The sequence below is a fragment of the Misgurnus anguillicaudatus genome, chromosome 22, assembly GCF_027580225.2.
Source record: "Misgurnus anguillicaudatus chromosome 22, ASM2758022v2, whole genome shotgun sequence".
Lineage (NCBI taxonomy): Eukaryota > Metazoa > Chordata > Actinopteri > Cypriniformes > Cobitidae > Misgurnus > Misgurnus anguillicaudatus.
In genome coordinates, this window is record NC_073358.2 from 41,406,787 (window position 1) to 41,426,423 (window position 19,637).

General features: G+C 37.2%; 1 protein-coding gene across 3 annotated transcripts in view; it reads left to right on the plus strand.

Moving 5' to 3' along the window:
* Positions 1-3,235: 3,235 nt before the first annotated feature.
* The window catches only part of LOC129439882 (protein transport protein Sec24C), a 34,521-nt gene continuing 18,119 nt past the window's right edge, over positions 3,236-19,637 (plus strand). The window contains exons 1-2 of one of the 3 annotated variants that reach the window (XM_073860363.1): positions 3,236-3,374; positions 5,739-5,885. The gene's annotated coding sequence lies outside the window, so the exon portion shown is untranslated. Of the gene's footprint in view, positions 3,375-5,525; positions 5,886-10,426; positions 11,365-19,637 lie in introns of those variants that run through there. The other 2 variants (XM_073860364.1, XM_073860362.1) reach the window with 2 other exon arrangements.

The window sequence follows — 19,637 nt, forward strand, 5'->3', positions numbered from 1 at the left end:
TGCCATAAAAAAGCATTTTTCTGGCTGTTTAGTTTCATAACTCAAAACGGGAAACCAGAAGTGATAAAGCTAGTGGCTGCAGTGATACAAACATAAACAAAGCACAAATCTCGCTCACCACAGATTGATTCACGATATAGCTGTATGTTTAATGAGCCATAACTTTTTTAAATATTCGCAAATTTAAAAGTCCACTGTGTACGTTTTATAGTCTCGGTCCACATCTCAGCCAGCCCTTTCAAACACATGGACACAGGACAAACATGTCAGGACACAGGACAAACGGTCTCGGTCTCAAGAACGGTCTCGGTCTCGTTTTAAAGGTCTTGGTCTCGTCTTGGAATCGACCACAGTTTTACTCAGTCTCGTCTCGGTCTCAGACAAAGAGGACTCGGAATTTTATTTCAAGACCGGTCAAGACCACAACGAAAAAAAAATCGTAGTATTATTTTTGTCTTGTTTTCAGTAAAAATATCTAAAAATTCTTAATTTAAGATGCTTTTTCTTGATGAACAAAACGACCCAAGAAAATAAGTCTAGTTTTTAGAGCAAAAATATAAAATTTTGCATAAAACAAGCAAAAAAATTCGCCAATGGGGTAAGAAATCTTTCTTGAATTTTTCTTGAATTTAGTGTTTAAGAAAAAGGTTTAAGATTTTTTTTTCTTACAGAATTGGCAGATTTTCTTGTTTGTTTTATTCACAAAATCACTTAAATTTGATATTTTTGGTCTAAAAACTAGACTTCTTGGGTAGTTTTGCTCATCAAGAAAGAGCATCTTAATTTAAGAATTTTTAGACATTTTTACTGAAAACAAGACAAAAATACTAAGAATTTTTTTTCTTGAAAATAATTTTTTGCAGTGCACATCACAACTTTATTTTTTTTTATCAGTAATTTTATGCAGTTTATTCAGGTTTGGCATATGATGTTGGCATTGTTTAAGCATTGTTTAAGTGTCTCCCAATGACAGTTTTTCTAATTTTATTACTAAAAACGCCTGCATTGTGTTAAGTGGATGGCATGGAAAGACAGTTCAGATTAAATTGAATTGAAAGGTTAAGTTGATTTCAGCTCTTTAGTGTTTGTTCAATTTTATTTGCTTATAGACAAAGATAAATTCCCACGTATCTGCAATGCCTTTGATTATTTTATCAACTTCTCTGATGGCACACACACATAACGCACACACATACGCGCATAGACAAGAACAAGAAGTGCCTCATCATATGTATATTCCACATTTTATCATGAGTGTTTTAATGCAGTGACTTGCACTGGTCTTGGTCTTGACTTGGTCTCGGCCTGTTTTGGTCTTGGTCTTGACTCGGTCTCGACCCTTTAAAGTCTTGGTCTTGTCTCGGTCTCGGCCTGTCTTGGTCTTGGTCATGACTTGGTCACGGTTTATGTGGTCTTGACTACAACATTACACAGTACCCCACAGGTTGGGTTGGGTCTGGTCACTTTTGGGGGCTTTTCCACTGGGTACAATACGTAGTACCCAATATTTTTTAGTACCACCTCGGTTGGGGTTCCAAGTGAGGTGAGCTGATACTAAAACGTGACGTAAAAACTCTGTAGATCACTGATTGGTCTGAGAGAATCGTAACTACCAGTGTCATCGCTATAATGCAAGATTAGCTTTACCTTCATACTTGCGCTGTCTGGAGCAAACCTGTTGTCATCTGTGCTTTGTTGTAAGTTCCCAAACTCCCTTTTGGCGGTGAAAAACATTAACAGGCTGAGAATCAGGAACACCATTAGGGCTGGGCAAAAAAATAGATTTTTCGATTAATCTTTTTTTTTAACCTTTTAAGCGTCACCCCACCCTATTGAGTTAAATCTACACTCTTGGAGCTTTCAAACAATAGATTTTTCGATTAATCTTTTTTTTTAACCTTTTAAGCGACTCAATTTAAGGTAATATAAATAATACATATAATTTTGTAAGGTCTTTATACACCACTGATTATATAGTTATGTTTATTAAATTGCATTTATTTCAAAAATCCTTCTAAAAGTTCAACCCAGTATCACGAAATTATGTACCTACAGTCACGTAAATTTGTGAGTCTTTTCCGTGACACTGACACGTTTTTCCACCTTTTTTTGTGAACATGTCACATATTTCTGTTTATGTGTCATTGTCACGTATTTGTTACTCAACTGTTTTGTCCTATTTTCTTACTATGGTTGCTTCAGTTTAAGGTTAGATTTACATAAAATGACATCCGTACCCAAACCCAACTCTAACCCTAATGCCAGGCGACAATTGTTTAAAAATCATAAAATATAAAAAAGTAAATCATAAAAAAGTACATCATGAAAAAAGGTATAAACCAATCCTTAAAGTTACATCCTAACGCAAACACCAAATCTAACCCTAAACTGAATCGACAATAGTTTGAAAATAGGACAAAACAGATGAGTAACAAATATATAACAATGACACGTAAACAGAAATACGTGACATGTTCACACAAAAAGGCGGAAAACGTGTCAGTGTTACGGAAAAGACTCACAAATTTACGTGACTATAGGTACATAATTTCGTGAAAAAGGGTTGAAAGGTACACAATGCACCTTTAAATGAGAGATGCAAAAAATTTGATTAGCCGGCTGTGAGTTTTCTCTTGACTTTGTTTCCTCTTTAACGTTTTTTTCTGGTGCACTGGTTGGCTATGCCGAACAGCCAATCAGAATAATCCGACTCCCAGACGAGCGTCACTACCGATTCGACATGGTGAATCAGGCACAAAATAGACGACGGTAACTGATTTAAGCTGACAGTGCAGAACACACGAAGAAATAAGATGATGCTCAAAATCTTGCTGACCACCGACCACCACCTAAACGATGTCATAGAAGAATTTTGGGCTGTATGGTTCTATAAAGAACCGTTAACATATGGAAAACCATTCTGCTGCACAAATGCTTCATTGTAGTGGATAAAGGTTTTTAGACTATAAAAATGTACAAAAAAATGATTTTATAAACCTTTGACTAAATGGTTCTTTGGAGAACTGAAAACAGCTCTTATATGCCATGTAAAGAACCTTTAGTAGCACCCCTATTTTTTGTATAGTGTATCTCTCTAGCAATTAAATCCTCGACAACGTACTGTTAGCACATTTAAGTGTCTCAGTAAGTGATGCTTACGGTGTGCAAATAGCTAAAACAAGTACATTTGTACATTTCCTCTTAAATGATTCAGATTCCTGTCTGCGCAGGTCTGACTACACCTTCCTCTACTTTTGCTGAGGTTTCTGTCGGATTACAGATTACCACGGAGTCTTATTATCTACCTCACCCATATGAGCAGTAATGCGGTGTGAAGGAAAGGGGCTGGGATTTTAAATGAAGCCCTCCTGCTGGTAAGAACGCACACATCCTCCCTCCCCTGAACACATTTGCGTTTCTGCATCTGTACTTACAGACCTGGGGGGTGTAAAAAGCTGTACCCTGTGATGTTGCACTACGAGGGGGGGGGGTTGCCTCCTCTTCCTCCTTAGAGACACCAGGGAGCTGCTCAAACCCCCAGCCTTGTTAGTGAGCATGTCTGATTTGGCCCTTTCTTTAAATGTGTCACGCTTTCTGTTTTTGCACTCCCCGCATCTCTCCGCAGAGGCTTGCGTCAACTGCGATCACAGTGTTTTCTTATTTTTTTATTTTTTTTCCACATTTTTATCTGTTTTTCACTCTGTACAGAGAACACTGTTGTATTCTCTCTTTCTCGCTGGCATCATTATCTTCATCTTTATTGCTTCATCCCTCTAAGCGAGATGCTTATCTCCCACGGTTTCGGGATTCTTCTCCTCCGCCTTCATTCAAGTTTCTTTTTGTTTCTGGTTTTATAGAAAGCAGAGGGGGGTCAGACTCGCAGAGGGTGGCCACTCTTCAGGTTCAGCTTTCAAATAAAGTGACTGTTTGTCGAGATCCAAAATGTTCCTCTTATGAGTCCATTTTGTTCTGGCCCTCTGAAGATTAGAAGGCAGCTCTGAGATCAGTCTCAAAATAGCATTACGTGGCTGTCAACTCAGTTTTCACTCTGTTCTGTCAGTTTATTATTTCAATTTGTTTGAGTTTATATAATTTGAAGACATGAAGACAAAATCTCCCAGACTTGGCTAGAACAAAGATAAAAGTGTAGCTTAAGTTTTAGATTCAGCTGAGTTAGTGTTCCCTGAAGGAAAGTCTCAGAAATTATTAAAATGTGGATGCTGTTTTGCACATAAGTTTTCTAAAGAGTTTTTTCCAAGAAATTACTTAACTTTAAGGGATAGTTCACCCTAAAATTATCTTATCCAAAGTACCTTTCTTCCTTTGAACAAAAAGCAGGGCTTCAGTGATGCTTTACTGAAGTGAATAGTGACCAGGAGCTGTTAAGGTTTTACTTTTATGGTATTTCTTTTGACATTTTTGGTGCTTAAGTGCCCACATTCGACATTTGCTTTTTGTCATTGACGTCCTCTTAAACTTTTTCTTGTGTGGCACAAAAAGAAATACAGATTTGGAATGACATGTTTGTTTGTTTATTTCACTCTAAATTCTGCTGGGTTATTTTAAACCCAATGGTGGGTAAATATTGGACAGAACAAATTTATATATGCTGGGTTGTTGTTAACCCAACCATGCGTCAAACAACCCAGCATTGCATTGAAACAACCCAGCATAGGTTTATTTATTAATAACCAAACATGTGTTTTAATAATATTTACCCAGCGTTGGGTTAAAAATAACCCAGCACAATATAAAGGTGTTGTTTCTTAAAGGGACAGTTCACCCTAAAGGTGTTGTTTCTTAAAGGGACAGTTCACCCCAAATAAAAAGGTAACACTTAGGTAACACAATAAGGTTGTATTTGTTAACAATTAGTTAATGCATTAGTTAACACACAAAAAAACAATAACCAATACTTATACAGCATTTATTAATCGTAGTACATGTTAATTTTGACATTTACTTATACATTAATAAAATCAACCGTTGTAACCAACTAATGCCATGAACTAACATGAACAATGTATTGACATTAGCTAACATTAAAGGCAGGGTGCATGATCTCTGATAGCCAGTGTTGATATTTGAAATCACCTGAACAAACACGCCTCTATCCCAATAGAATCTGGACCTTCTTTTGATAGACCCGCCCCATACGCAACCCAGGCAACGATGGTGGTTAGTAGACACGCCCCTTACTGCTGATTGGCTACAAGTGTGTTTAGGTAGTCTGCCCCACTCCCTTTTCCAAAGTGTTTTTCAAAAATCATGCACCCCGCCTTTAAAGGGAATTAATATTTTTTTTTTTATTAATACATATTATACATCTTATTGTAAAGTGTTACTAATGAAAATTATGTCACAAAAATCTGTATGAGTTTCTTTATTCTGTTATATACAAAGGAAGATATTTTAAGCAATTTTTGCAATCAAACCATTTTTGAGCACCATTGACTTACATAGTATTTTTCTTTCCTTCTATTAATGACAATAGTGCTCATGTTTGTTTACTAATATACCTTTGTGTTTAGCAGAAATAGGAAATTATACAGGTTTGGAAAAACTTGCGTAAATGACAGAATTTAAATTTTTGGGTGAACTATCCCTTTAACACTATTCCAGCATCTAGGGCTATTTTCATGTTGAGAACTGGTTAATACATATACATATAATACATGTATATGTATTGGGGAAGGACAATTTTGAATCTCCGATTCAACTAACCTGCATGTCTTTAGACTGTGGAACAAGACCTTAGTAAACCCACGCTGAAACAGGAAGAACATACAGACACAGAAAGACCCCCCAACCCAGCTGAGGCTCAATGTGGGGCAACAGCACTATCCACTGACTGTGCCACCCTGCCAATCTGGAATGACACAAGAGTAAGTAAATGATGATCTATTCCTTTAAAATCCAGATAAAGAACGTCTTCACTGTCATTCAATCTCTCAAAATATACTGTTAGATATTCAAATGAGCAGCATTGTTTGTAAGATTTGATGGCAGATCCCCCTTATATTTAACATTGTCACACACACACAAGCGCTGTCATTCAGGGTTCCAGACGGTGCAGAAGTTTCCGCATCAAGTCGACTGTGAATTTATTGAATTAATAATGCGAGTCAGGAAGCAGATCCTTCTCAACAATCACAACCTGAAAGAAAGCGACAGACTGAGTCATAAAGAAGTGCACCAACCAGACTAAAGTGACAAAAATGTGCTTTCATTGAAGTCTGTAAGACTACTTAGAACTTTGAGCAAGTAGTTACAACAATGGAAACATTACACTTTCTATGCTTCCAACTTCCAAGAACATGCATTTACAGTAAATTATGCATTTATATGTACTTAGTGCTTTTACTGCTGGATTTGCATACACTTAAAGAACAGACGGTGCTTAAAGGGATAGTTCACCCAAAAATGAAAAAAAAATGTCATTAATGACTCACCCTTGTGTCGTTCCAAACTCATAAGACCTCAGTTCATCTTCAGAACACAGTTTAAGATGTTTAAGATTTATTCCGAGAGCTTGTTGACCCTTCATTGAAAATCTACATACGGTATACTGTCCATGTCCAGAAAGGTATAAAAACATCATCAAAGTAGTCCATGTGACATCAGTGGGTCAGTTAGGCTGCAGTCACACCAAAAGCGTTTATGGCAGTTGCAGGCGCCTTTTTTGAATTATAGTCTATGGGCTGGGGGCGTTTGCGCGCGGTTTATGCGCGCTGAGCGCCTTGCGGTTTTTTGCCGCGCACGCGTTTTTGAAGGAGCGCTGAGAGCCGAGAAACGCCTGACGTCATTCGCGTCTTCCATTGTCCAATCGAATGAGGGGAGAGGCGGGCCTTACGTTGTGGTGAGGGAAGTTTACAGTTGCTTTGAAGAACCGGACTCCACTCGCTCACTCTCTCCTGTGTGTTTGTGCACCTTTCATCCTCAAACAAGGTCAGAGCAAGCGTCCTCTTTTTAAAGTTTCTGCTAATATGACAGTTAACAGCAAAAGAGCGTTCACGCTTCAATATTTGATTGACAAGACAGCTGACTCGGTGGTTGCTTAGCAATATGAAAAGCCGCGTCGCACTGCTCTTTTTTAAAAAAGGCAGTGCGTCGCACCTTGCGTTTGCAAGCGTTTAAAGCGCTTTTGTTGTGACTGGCCCCTTAGAATGTCTCGAAGCATCGAAAATACATTTTGGTCCAAAAATAAAAAATCTGACTTTATTCAGCAGTCACGTGACTGTAGTGACGCGGCTGACGTGTTATCTGGTGCGCCCCAGCTGTTTTTTTTGTGCGCCCAAGCTTTGTTTACAGTCTGAGGGAGACGCACAGTGCAAGTTTGAAAAAAAACTTTGCAAACATGTCTGAGGATAACACGTCATCCGCGTCACTACAGCCACGCGACTCCAGTCTCGTGCATGCGCTTCACAACCGACGCGGAAGAGAAGACAACGCCGAACAAAGTCGCAACTTCCGCTATTTTTGGACCAAAATGTATTTTCGATGCTTCAACACACTCTAACTGACCCACTGATATCACATGGACTACTTTGATTATGTTTTTATTACCTTTTTGGACATGGACAGTATATCGTACGTAGATTTTTAATAAAGGGTCAACAAGCTCTCTGACCAAATATAAAACCTCCCAAACTGTGCTCCGAAGATGAACGAAGGTCCCACGAGTCTGGAACGACACGAGGGCGAGTCATCAATGACATTATTTTCATTTTTGGGGATTTTGCCTATCCCTTTAAAGGGAATTTAATTCTCTTATCCTCATGTTGTTCTAAACCTGTATGATTTTCTTTTTTCTGATGAACACAAAAGAATATATTTTGATAAATGATAGTAAGCACACAGCTTAACATTTTTCATCAAAAATATCTAAAAGTGTGTTCGGAAGATAATCGGAGCACTTGGTGATTTAGAACGGCACAGGGGTACGTGATTAATGGTAAAATTATAATTTAGGGGTGAACTATCTCTTTAACTTGCCATTTTTTCATCGTTTAATTATGGTTGGGTTTTTAATAACACATTTTTCTAGTGTGACAAACCCAGAACACATTTAATATCTGACTATACAGGGACAAATACAATTTTATTGTAATTAAAGTGTTAACCACCAAGCTTGTAAATACATTTATGTCATACAATACGCATGAGAATGTAAGCCAGGCTTAATGCAACACATACAATATTAAAACAGAAGGCTCATCCATCTATCTACCAAGGTTGAAAACCCTTGATGTAGATATTTCGTGTACATATTCTTTCTAATTACATTTCCTACATAGCATTCTTATCTTTCACTTGTGAATTTTTATACATGAATAGTGTTTTGAAGGTCAACAGCATGTGATTGTATGATTAATGGTTAATGTTTCCGCGGTCTGTGCAGTGTCAAAAGCTCTTTGTGGTACATGTTTCCTTTCACTGTCAACACCAATTTATGGGATGTAAAAATAAAAGCAGGAGAACTGCAAAAGGGAACAGTAAAAAAGATCTTTTTGCTAATACACTGTAATGGCCACCATACATACATTATACATAACAAATCACTCTGAGATTCCTTCTATCCGCTTTATTTTAAAAAAGGATGCACTGTTCTTTTACAGCTAGCTATATGTGTGCATTAGCAGACCAGTCGTAAAATCTCTGCTTACATTGCACTGCCGTCCAAATGCGCTGGACAACAATAAGAAAGTACTCAATGCAGTATCCTCCGAGACGTTGAGCCTCATAAATAATATGCCTGAACAACCTTGCAAACATACCTAAATTTCTTTTTTAGAGGCATTGTCATACCTGGAACAATAATGTATTGCTGACGCAGTGTTTTCCAACCCAGACTGGTACTGTGATGCCATCTCATTGATTTGAGGAGATCTATGACCCCACGTAGGCCAAAGCAGTAACACATTTATGATTATCCTGCTGCAAAGCCTGTATGGAAGACTGTTTAGGGTGCCATTTGGGACAGTGGCTTAGTCTACCACTAATTTCCAAATGTTTATAAAAGTGGGGTGGTTATGCCCTTAGCCGACACATACGGTATAAACTTCCAAGAATTATGATTTATGTGGCTATGCCCCGACTATAATCTCCTAATAAAGTGGACAACATTTTGGGAAAAGAACTGTCTCCCACATATGGCGATCATTGAGCTAATTCATTTAAAAGCAGACATTAAAGGGACATTTCACTATTTTTGAAAATATGCTAATTTTCCAGCTCCTCTAGAGTTAAACATTTGATTCTTACCGTTTTGGAATCCATTCAGCCGATCTCCAGGTCTTGCGCTACCACTTTTAGCACAGCTTAGCGTAATCTATTGAATCTGATTAGACCATAAGTATTGCGCTAAAAATAACCAAAGAGTTTTGATATTTGCGAAACATTTGATTCTTAACATTTTGGAATCCATTCAGCTGATCTTCGGGTCTGGCGCTAGCACTTTTAGCATAGCTTAGCATAATCCATTGAATCTGATTAGACCATTAGCATTGCACTAAAAAATAATCAAAGAGTTTCGATATTTTTCCTATTTAAAACTTGACTCTTCTATAGTTACATCGTGTACTAAGACCAACGGAAAAATTAAAAGTTGCAATTTTCTAGGCAGATATGGCTAGGAACTATACTCTCATTCTGGTGTAATAATCAAGGACTTTGCTGCTGTAACATGGCTGCAGAAGGCGTAGTGATATTATGCACTGCCCGAAAATAGTCCCCTTGGTTCCTTTCAATAGCAGGGGACTATTTTCGGGCACTGCGTAATATCACTACGCCTGCTGCCGCCATGTTACATTAGCAAAGTCCTTGAATATTACGACAGAATGAGAGTTCCTAGCTATATCGGCCTAAAAATCACAACTTTTAGTTTCCTGTCAGTTTTAGTTCATGATGTAACTAGGAAAAATATCGAAACTCTCTGGTTATTTTTTAGCGCAATGCTAATGGTCTAATCTGATTCAATGGATTGTGCTAAGCTATGCTAAAGTGCTAGCGCCAGACCCAGAGATCGGCTGAATGGATTCCAAAACAGTAAGAAGCTGAAAAAATTAGCATTTTTTTTTAAAGTGGAATTTCCCTTTAACATATGCAGGTAGTTTATGGTGATTCTGTCTTATAGTGTTTATTTTTGTTTTTGTGATACCTAAAATCAAACCCACAACCTTTTGCATTACTACTATAAATTTCTCCACCAGTTAATCTACTGTATAGAAATACTGTACTTGCAATATTAGCCATATATTTATAATTTAGTGTTATATAACTTAGTGAAGTGTATATATTTATAGCGTAGTGTGGTAAAATGTATGTATTATATTATAAATATACGTGTAATATACAAATAAATCATATGTAAATTGTAAAATTAGCATTAGGAACGGTTGTACACAGCAGTGAATGAACAAATATGAAAGTAAATGAGCAAATCATTTCCTCCTTCCATACTGAGTGCATATCGACCCTTAATAAAAATAGTTACTCCAAATAAAAACAATGGCAGAAGCCATTTATAGACCCAACAACATTACCAGATAATGCATTCAGATTTTGCATTATGCATGTGATGCCGTTGCATTCCAGGTTTTGTCTAGCACAGTCTTGGTTTGATTGCATAATTTCCCTTCAGTGATCAATAAAAAATGTCTCTCCATCTATACCACTGTAGAAATCACCTTGACATCACCCTTACTTTCCAAACTGCGTGCATCTTTGCATTTCAATATTGATTTATACCAAGTGAGGAAGATTTCATTACCACTGTAGCCGTGGTGAGGATGAAGGGGTTATAGAGGCAGCAATAGTGTTTGTAAACCTGAAGTGCTATATTCTCTGGAGAGCACCACGCTGAGGTTGTTATTGCATCAAGTTGCAGGCAGGTGCCCAAGGCTGGCCCTTAAATGAATGAGCCCATGGGCAATCAATGGACGATAAGCTAATAGCACAAGGCTAATAGTTTCCGTAAAAGTGCATTGAATAGTAAAGGCTTTTATTAGACTTCTTTAACTGGACGTTTTATTATTATTTGTGTGGTTTCCGTTGCATGTGGTAGAATTTAAAGTGGAAAGAACAGGTTGTGTTGGATGAGGGAGGTACACTTGTGCACCTGTGTGCGGCTGTGACTAATTACCTTGTATGTGTGAGAGTCTCCTGTCCCCCTCTCAGGAGGAAAAATGTCATTTGGATGGAGAGAAGAGCGTGTGTTTCGCTGCTTTGTCACTGGGGCCGGCGTGGGGGCACGGCAGGGGCGCTGGACAATTACCACAACTCAGACGGCATCACCTCAATCAGATGTGGCCCGGAGCTTTGCGCTTTCCCCTTGCTTCTATTTGTGGGCTGTGGCAGGGAAAGGTGATACATGCAACAATCTCTCAATGACATCATTTCTGCCAGATACACACACACACACACACACACACAATAATGCTCTCTTTCTTTTTTTTCTTTCTTTTCTCCTTTATTTTCTGCAACATGCACAAAATAGCTTTGTGAAAAATGCTTAAAAACAGTTTTATAATTAGGAAACCATTTTTAACTGATACTTTTTATTATTTTCAATTTTGTGAATTTGCATAAAAATGTATGTGCTGAATGGCCAAAAGTGTTGTTTTTGGGGGGATTTGTACAATATTTGCTTTTAATTGCCCTTCTCGGGTTAGATTAAATCATCATTGGGGTCTATGGTTAGACATGACAAAATATCTGCCAAACAGGCAAACTACAGTTTTATGTCATAAAATTTCTTTGGGGGGGGGTGAAGGGATGCACTCTACACAAGGGGGGGGGGGGGGGGGTACAGGCTGAAAAAAGGGTAATGCCCCAGTGACAGCTTTTGAAAATATACATACATAGATACAGGTCATTGAAAGTGCTTGAATCTATTTTATGCAAGTTTTCTGGAAAAAAATCCATATTATTCCCTGTGTAGTGTAGGATAATATCATAAAATTCTAGACTTTTTTAAGCAAACGTGCTAAACTGTTCGTTTTAAATGCTTATATCTTCTGTATGCAAATGTTGCATCCTACCAAAATGCTTTTGCATAGTTGTGTTTGACTGTTACGTATGTAAATGTTGTTCCCTGAGAAGGAACGAGACGCTGCGTCTTCCTTGCCATACTTCCCGCGTCCCTGTAACGCCGTCTTTGGCAATATTTCAGATAGCGAAATATTTCCTGGTTCCCGCATCACCCTGTCTTTGTCGTTAAGCCTCACCATTGGTTGAATTTGATATACACATTCAGACACACTTACCCTTGGAGGTGTCCCCAAAGTGTCCCCGCAGTGACGCAGCGTGAGTTCCCTTGAAAGGGAACTGTAACATTGTATCTTAACAGGGAACACGATGTAACCTTGCTCTCACTTGAAATGTGAAATTTGAGGGTATTGGACTTGGAAAGTCCTTGAAAGGTTCTTGAATTTGAAGTTAGCTAAGGTGTGGGAACCCTGATACTTTGCACATACTTGTTGTGTGTAATTTTAATTCTTTTTAAACCCGAGCTTTAGTTTATACTCCAAACACACCAATGCCACATGCATTCTAAATTATTAATGCAGCTTTAATAAAATATTTGAATCAAGAGCGAAGATGTCAGATGTTCAAACTTGCATCACTTTTAGCCACTGCTGTATACAGTATAATGTTACTAATGCTTTGGCAATGCAAAATTTTTTTAATCATGCCAAAAAAACTTGGAGTCATGAATGAGTAAGGGAGTTATAAAGAGCACTGTGTAATGCTAATAGGCGTCATTCGTCATCTTATTCATCTGATTTCTAACAAGCTTTCATAAATCATCCCACTCCTTCAGATTCGATTACTAGCATGTTTAGTAGAGAGTCCTCTTCAGTTTCTGTGGTTACTTTTGAGCTTCACACTGAATCTCCAAGACCTCTTATGGACGTCATTTTGGGGCCCCTACACGGACCTGGCCCCACACGGGACCAGGTCTACTGAGAAAATGTGTGAAGGGGTGTGTGTGTGTGTGTGTGTGTGTGTGTGTGTGTGTGTGTAAAGTAGAAGACAGGATTAGATTTAGCAGGGTGTGCTACAATCCCGTTAGAGGGTGCCTGTTTGTAGCATATGTCCATATTTTGTGTATGAGTATTTGTTGCTTTATTATTATTTACTTTTATATATTTGGTAAAGAGTTTTATCTAAAACTGCTTAAAGTGCATTTAATGTCCACTGTCAGACTAAAGGTACAAAAGCTGTCACTAGGTCAGTACTCTTTAAGTCGCAATGAAATTGAAATGAAAACGATATATTTTTTTTTTAATATTGTGGTATTATTAACAAATTACTTATCTGTGAGCTTCATTATTTAAAAAAACATTTGTGTGTGCTCATAATCTTTAATCAAAAATGCAAATCTCCTCCCCTCCTCAAACCGATCTCTCTTCACTTCCGGTCATAAGTACGGCAGGTGGGCGGGGTCCGGGAGAAGATCGCAGGGATTAGCAATTAGCAACACGGCCCAACTTAAACGATCCAATCAGATCTCGATGGACAAATTCAAACCCAGCCCTGCTTTATTTCCTCTCAAAAGCCATTTCGTTCGGATATACGTCACCACGGGGAAAATAAGGCAATCGCTACTTCCCTTTCATGGCGACTTTAAAAAGGTCATAATATGTACCATTTAGGTACAGATATGTACATGTAAAGGGATAGTTCACCCAAGAATGAACATTCCTTCATCATTTTCTCATCCTTATGTTGTTCTAAACCTGTATGATTTTTTTGTTGGACACAAAAGCAGATATTTTGACAAATGATGGTAAGCACACAGCTGATTGTAACCATTGACTTCCATAGTATGAAAAACAAATACGATGTTATTCAATGGGTACCGTCAACTGTGTGTTTATCATCATCATCATTTATTAAAATATCTTCTTTACATTTATCACAATACTTCCGCAATATTTGTTTTCCTACAATAGAAGTCAATGGTTACAATCAGCTGTCGCCTATTATCATTTATCAAAATATCTTCTTTGTGTTCATCAAAATAAAAAAAAACTCATACAGGTTTAGAACAATATGAGGGAGAGTAAATGATGATTTTTGGGTGAACTATCCTTTTAAGGTGCTAATATGCACCCTTTAATACCACCCCAGTGATCGCTTTTGTACCTTTTATCTGAAAAGTGTGTAAATCCAATCAATTTAGGGATCAAACCCATCACCTTGGCATTGCACCATGCTGTACCAATTAAGCAACAGAATACTTCATTAAATCTCTACTTTACATGTGTATGGATGTGGATATTTTTTTCGTAGAAGCTACGCAACTTCGCAAAAATGTTGCGGTTAAAATGCTAATGCTAATCCCCAAGTCACCAAATCATAAATTCTCTCTGCCAACCTTCAAAGGTTTACAGAAATCCCTGGCAACCACATAACTATCCACAGCTTGAGTGAGTGTTTGTGTGTGTGTGTGTGTGTGTGTGTGTGTGTGTGTGTGTGTGTGTGTGTGTGTGTGTGTGTGTGTGTGTGTGTGTGTGTGTGTGTGTGTGTGTGTGTGTGTATTTAATAAATACAGACAGTCTAAGATAGAAAGAGATGGTCTAGTTTCGATATGAAAACATAAGCATGTGTCACGAATGCCACCCTTCCCTTGAAGATTAGCTCAGAGGAGAGTAAATCATGCAATCATTTTCCAACATGAGACCTTATACTGTAGAATGGAGAGAGAGAGAGCGAGAGACCCAGATTCAGAATGAGATGGAAACTGTAACTGACCTAAAGTAGGAATCTTATATTTAATGACACTTACAGTATGTGCCCAATGATGCTTTATAGCTGTTCACCTGCCACCTCTGCTTTGTTTGAATACAATCTAATTGCAAATATAAAACTACTGCATACAAAGAAATAATTAAATATTTAATGCCTTTTGAAAGCTTCAGATGTACTGTAAGTATTAAACTTCGTAGAGTAACCAATTTTTTACTGTTTGTTCTGCGGTCATGAGTAATAATTTACATGGTGCAGTTTGTTTAGTGTGTTATTTTCCCAGAGAGATGTAAAGAGGGACCTGAGCCTTATCTAGAGACCATAAGATTATAAAGACGTAGGTGCATGGGTGTTTAAAAATGTAAGAATATGTCTTAAGAATATGAAAAATGTCATATTCATATATTGAGCATCATCTTGATTGTGTTGAAGTCTAGATATTAAAAATACATTTTATGTTGTACGTCTCATCAGGTAATAACTGCTAGAAGGGCATTGTGTTGGCTATTATGTGGGTTGTTGTCTTCCTGGTGTCCTCTGGAGGAGGAAAAGAGTGAACATGTTTGTGTGCCTGCTTTTGAAACCATAGATTTATCCTTGACCCAGATTTGCCCTGACTCCTACCTGATTTGATCTCCCCACAGGTGAAAGTTATAAGGTACTATTTATACAAATCTATTCAATGCAAAAGTTTTACTTGTCACAGAGATTTGTGGCAGTCAATCCATTGTAAATCAAAGTGCACTACTGTAGTTGCATTTTGCATTACATTTTTACGTTACATAGTTTTTAAAAGCGAAACTGTTCGGTTTTTACCTTACAACACAAAGCTATTGCTTTGAATTTTACATGCAAAAAAGATATTTTGAGAAATGATGGTAAACACACAGCAGTAAGTGACCATAGACTTCCATAGTAGGAAAAAAATATTTTGGAAGTATTGTGGTGATAATGAAGAAAATATTTTGATAAATGATGGTAAGTGCTCAGTTGACGGTACCCATTAAATTCCATCATATTTTTTTATTCCTACTATGGAAGTCTATGGTCATTTACTGCTATGCGTTTACCATAATTTCTCAAAATATCTTCTTTTGTGTTGAGTGTGTGAAAAAAGAAAATCATACAGGTTTTAAAACAACATGAGGATGAGTAAATAGAATTTTCATTTTAAAGTAAAGTATTGAAGTATTGAATACTCTTGAAGTATTGGTTCATACTATTTTTTCGTATGCTTTTTAAACCATTGTCGCCTAACGTTAGGGTTAGCGTTGGGTTTGGGTAAGGATGTCATTTTATGTAACACAAAGTTGTTCTAAACCCAAACTGAACTGACAATTGTAAGAAAATAGGAAAAACTGTTGAATAACCAATACGTTTAACTGACACAGAAAAGAAATGCGTGTTATGTGACAATGGCAAGCAAAACTGAGCAAAATAATGTGTGACTATTTGACGGAAATTTGTGACATCAGGTTGCCTTAGCCTGATCTCACAAATTTTCGTCAAATAGTCACACATTATTTTGCTCAGTTTTGCATGCCATTGTCATGTATATATATAAAACTACATATAAACTAATACATATTAAATATATAATGTTTGTTATTGTAATGCCAATATATGTATATTAAATTTTGATATAAAAATGTATTAGGACAAATAAAATTAACACAAACTATGAGTAATAAAAGCTGTTTATTGTAATTAATGTTAGCTTAAGCATTAACTAATGTTAACAAATACAACCTTATTGTAAAGTGGTACTGTCTAATTAAATGAAGTATGAAGTGTTATTACTTTCACTATAATTTGCGGCCTATTATTGTCGGTGTATTTCAAGTGAACAAGCACAAACCCAAGGGAAGCGCATAACTAAACTAACAATAACCAGCTTTCAAATAAGAGACCTGCTCTCTTAAAACACTTTTTTATGTAAAGACTCTGTTGAGCTCAAATGGGCTTCCCTGCTTCATAGGTAATGAGAAAGTTCAGAGAGCACCAGGTTACATGCAGATTGAGGTCTGCTGGGATCGACCTCTGTGCCGTTGTCAAGCACCACAGTCTGCAGGGAGTCTGCGTTTCTGTCATCACACGTACGAACGTGTGAAGACTGAGCCTTTTGAAAACGTGTTTGCATGTGCACACGTTTGATGTGCATGCTCGTGCACCCGTGTGTTTATATGTTTACATATACATTTTCCTTCCTGGCTTATGTTTTCTTAGCAAAAACATCTCTTAATTTTATCTCGGTGCGTTCTGCGTGAGTTTGTCTGTTTTTTGTTTCAGTTAATTGTCAGGTCTGTCCGCTCCTGCCTGGTGGCCTGGTCCCTTGTGGTAAAAGCTGTTGTTTGTTAGGTGCATCTGTCGTACTGTGTGTGTGTCTCTAACCAGACAGCTCTCACAACACACAGCCCTCACCCCGGCGCCAAATAAACAGCGCAATTTCATTCAGGAAAGAGTGGCAGCTCTACTTACGGTTATGACCTTTATTTCAATGATATCATAAAGTGTGCTCTTAGTCGCCTGGTGAGCACTCGTACTCTACTCTCTAGAGCACTTGAATCATTTAATAAAAGCCTAATCACTTACACGGTAAAAAGTAAAAAATTCACCTAGAAATGAAAATTCGGTCATTGTTTATTCAACCCTCATGTCATTCTGAAACACTTTTTCCCAAATTAACTGGAGATATTCAGTTGACAAGTTCACCCAATAAGCTTTATACAGCGGGGAAAATAAGTATTTGAAACATCAGGATTCTTAATCCATAAGGGGATTTCTAAGTGACACAAATTTTCCACCAGATGTAGCCATCAAGCCACATATTGAATTCATACAAAGAAATCAGAACATTTAAGTATACAAGTTGAGTCATAATAAATAAAGTGAAATGACACAGGGAATAAGTATTGAACACATGAAGATAACAAGGTGCAAAATGGCATTTCAGTGTTTGGCTTGATGGCTACATCTGGTGGAAATTTTGTGTCAATAGCCCACTTGGAGATCCCCTTGCGGATGAAGGTGCTGGTGTGTCGGGTACTTATTTTCCCAGCTGTATGTTGGAGGCTTTATGTTTTCTGTAGGTGTGTTTTTGGAGTATTATCTTGCATTTAAGGGTAAAAGAAATGTGAGAATAACTAACTTGTAAGTGTACTTGAGTCTCTCATGTGCTTCGTATGAGTGAACAGTAATGTGGTTGTTGCCTGCATACAGCTTTTCAAATCAGTCACAGCATGATGCTGCATTTCCATTAGGATACTGCTTTAGACGGATGTTGCCTATATATGAAGCAAAGCAGCAGGTTTTTGGAATAAAGCTATAATTAAGATATGTGAATGCTTTCTGAATCGAGAAGATAACGGTTAGAGAGTTATACAAAACCATCAGTAGTTCTTGTTCCATTAAAGGTAAACTAATTTTCTGTTAAAAGATTTACATCAGTAATGGTCAACATGTACACCATGTGCTTTAGTAATGACAGTAAATCATGTGACATTTGCGCACCATAGGAAGTTTAAACTCATTCTCTTCTTTCAGAACAGCGTGTGTGAAGAGGACAGCATGGAGTAAATAACCTCACTCACAAAAATGCTTTCTGTAATAGTGGGTGGGGGGGTTAAGTGCTGTAATAAAACTATAAGGACCATGCTGGTCACTTTTCCTAGGGGTTATAGCGTGCGTTCTGCCAGAAAGTGGCTGAGGTTAGCACAGGGTTCAGATTGGTTTTATAATAACAATGAAGAAAGAGGAAGTTCTTATTGAATGCAGTATAGACAAATGTTTAGGATACAGGGCTGTTTTTTGTTAATAGTGTACATTTACGGTGTATTTGGCTGTGTTGTTTTTATGTGTGTGTGCACATCTGAACGTGTTACGTATATGAAGTCAGAGCGTAGCCTTCAGGCCTTTTGACCTCATGAATATTACATCTCTGGACTGGAGGGCATGCAGAAGAGTGGATTAAATATTAACTACCACCTCCCACCTCTCTACCTACCTTCCTGTTTTTCTCAAGTTATCTCGGGTTTTCATTCTGTTTATTAATTTATTTATTTTTTATACTTCTTTTCAAGATGACATTGAGTAAAATTGAATCAAGGTTGTCTGTCCTATTTATTATGACAGCGGTTTCAAGACCTTTTGTGAGCTGAACCCCCTTCACCTAAATTATTTACAGGAAGTTCCCTCCTTGAGATTTTAAGTAAATATTTTTATAATTCAATAGCAAATTTGCCTGTTTACCTTGAAAAAAATTTTTTTCAACCGTTTTAAGTTTTTATCACAATTATTTTACATAGTTGTCGTTATTATTACCTAGTATTGGACCTTTGTACCTGGTAATTTTCTTTTATTAAATGTATTCTTTTACTTACTGTAAAACATATCTGTACATTTTGCATGAATCCGTTTTTTTTAATATATTGTAGTATTGTGTAATGATCATATGGCATGCAGATGAAACAAATAAAATATCGTTTTTGTTAGTTAGGGTTTTATTTAGATTTTTTTTATTATTTATTAAAATGTTATGAATACATTTTTAATAATTGTTTTTCATCAACTCACTACCCGCTGCAATTCCATCGCAAACCAGTCGGGATTCGCACACCCCATTTTGGGAAACCCTGTATCATGCACTTTGTGGTTTGTGCTCCCACTTGTAGGCCTTTGCGTGCTCATTAAAGGGGACATTTCACAAGGTTTTTTTAAAGATGTAAAATAAATCTTTGGTGTTCCCAGAGTACATATGTGAAGTTTAAGCTCATAATACCATATAGATTATTTATTATAACATGTTAAAATTGCCACTCTGAAAAAAGGATAAAGCTGTCACTGGGACTTTTAAAAGTTCTTAATTTGTACCATTTAGGTAGATA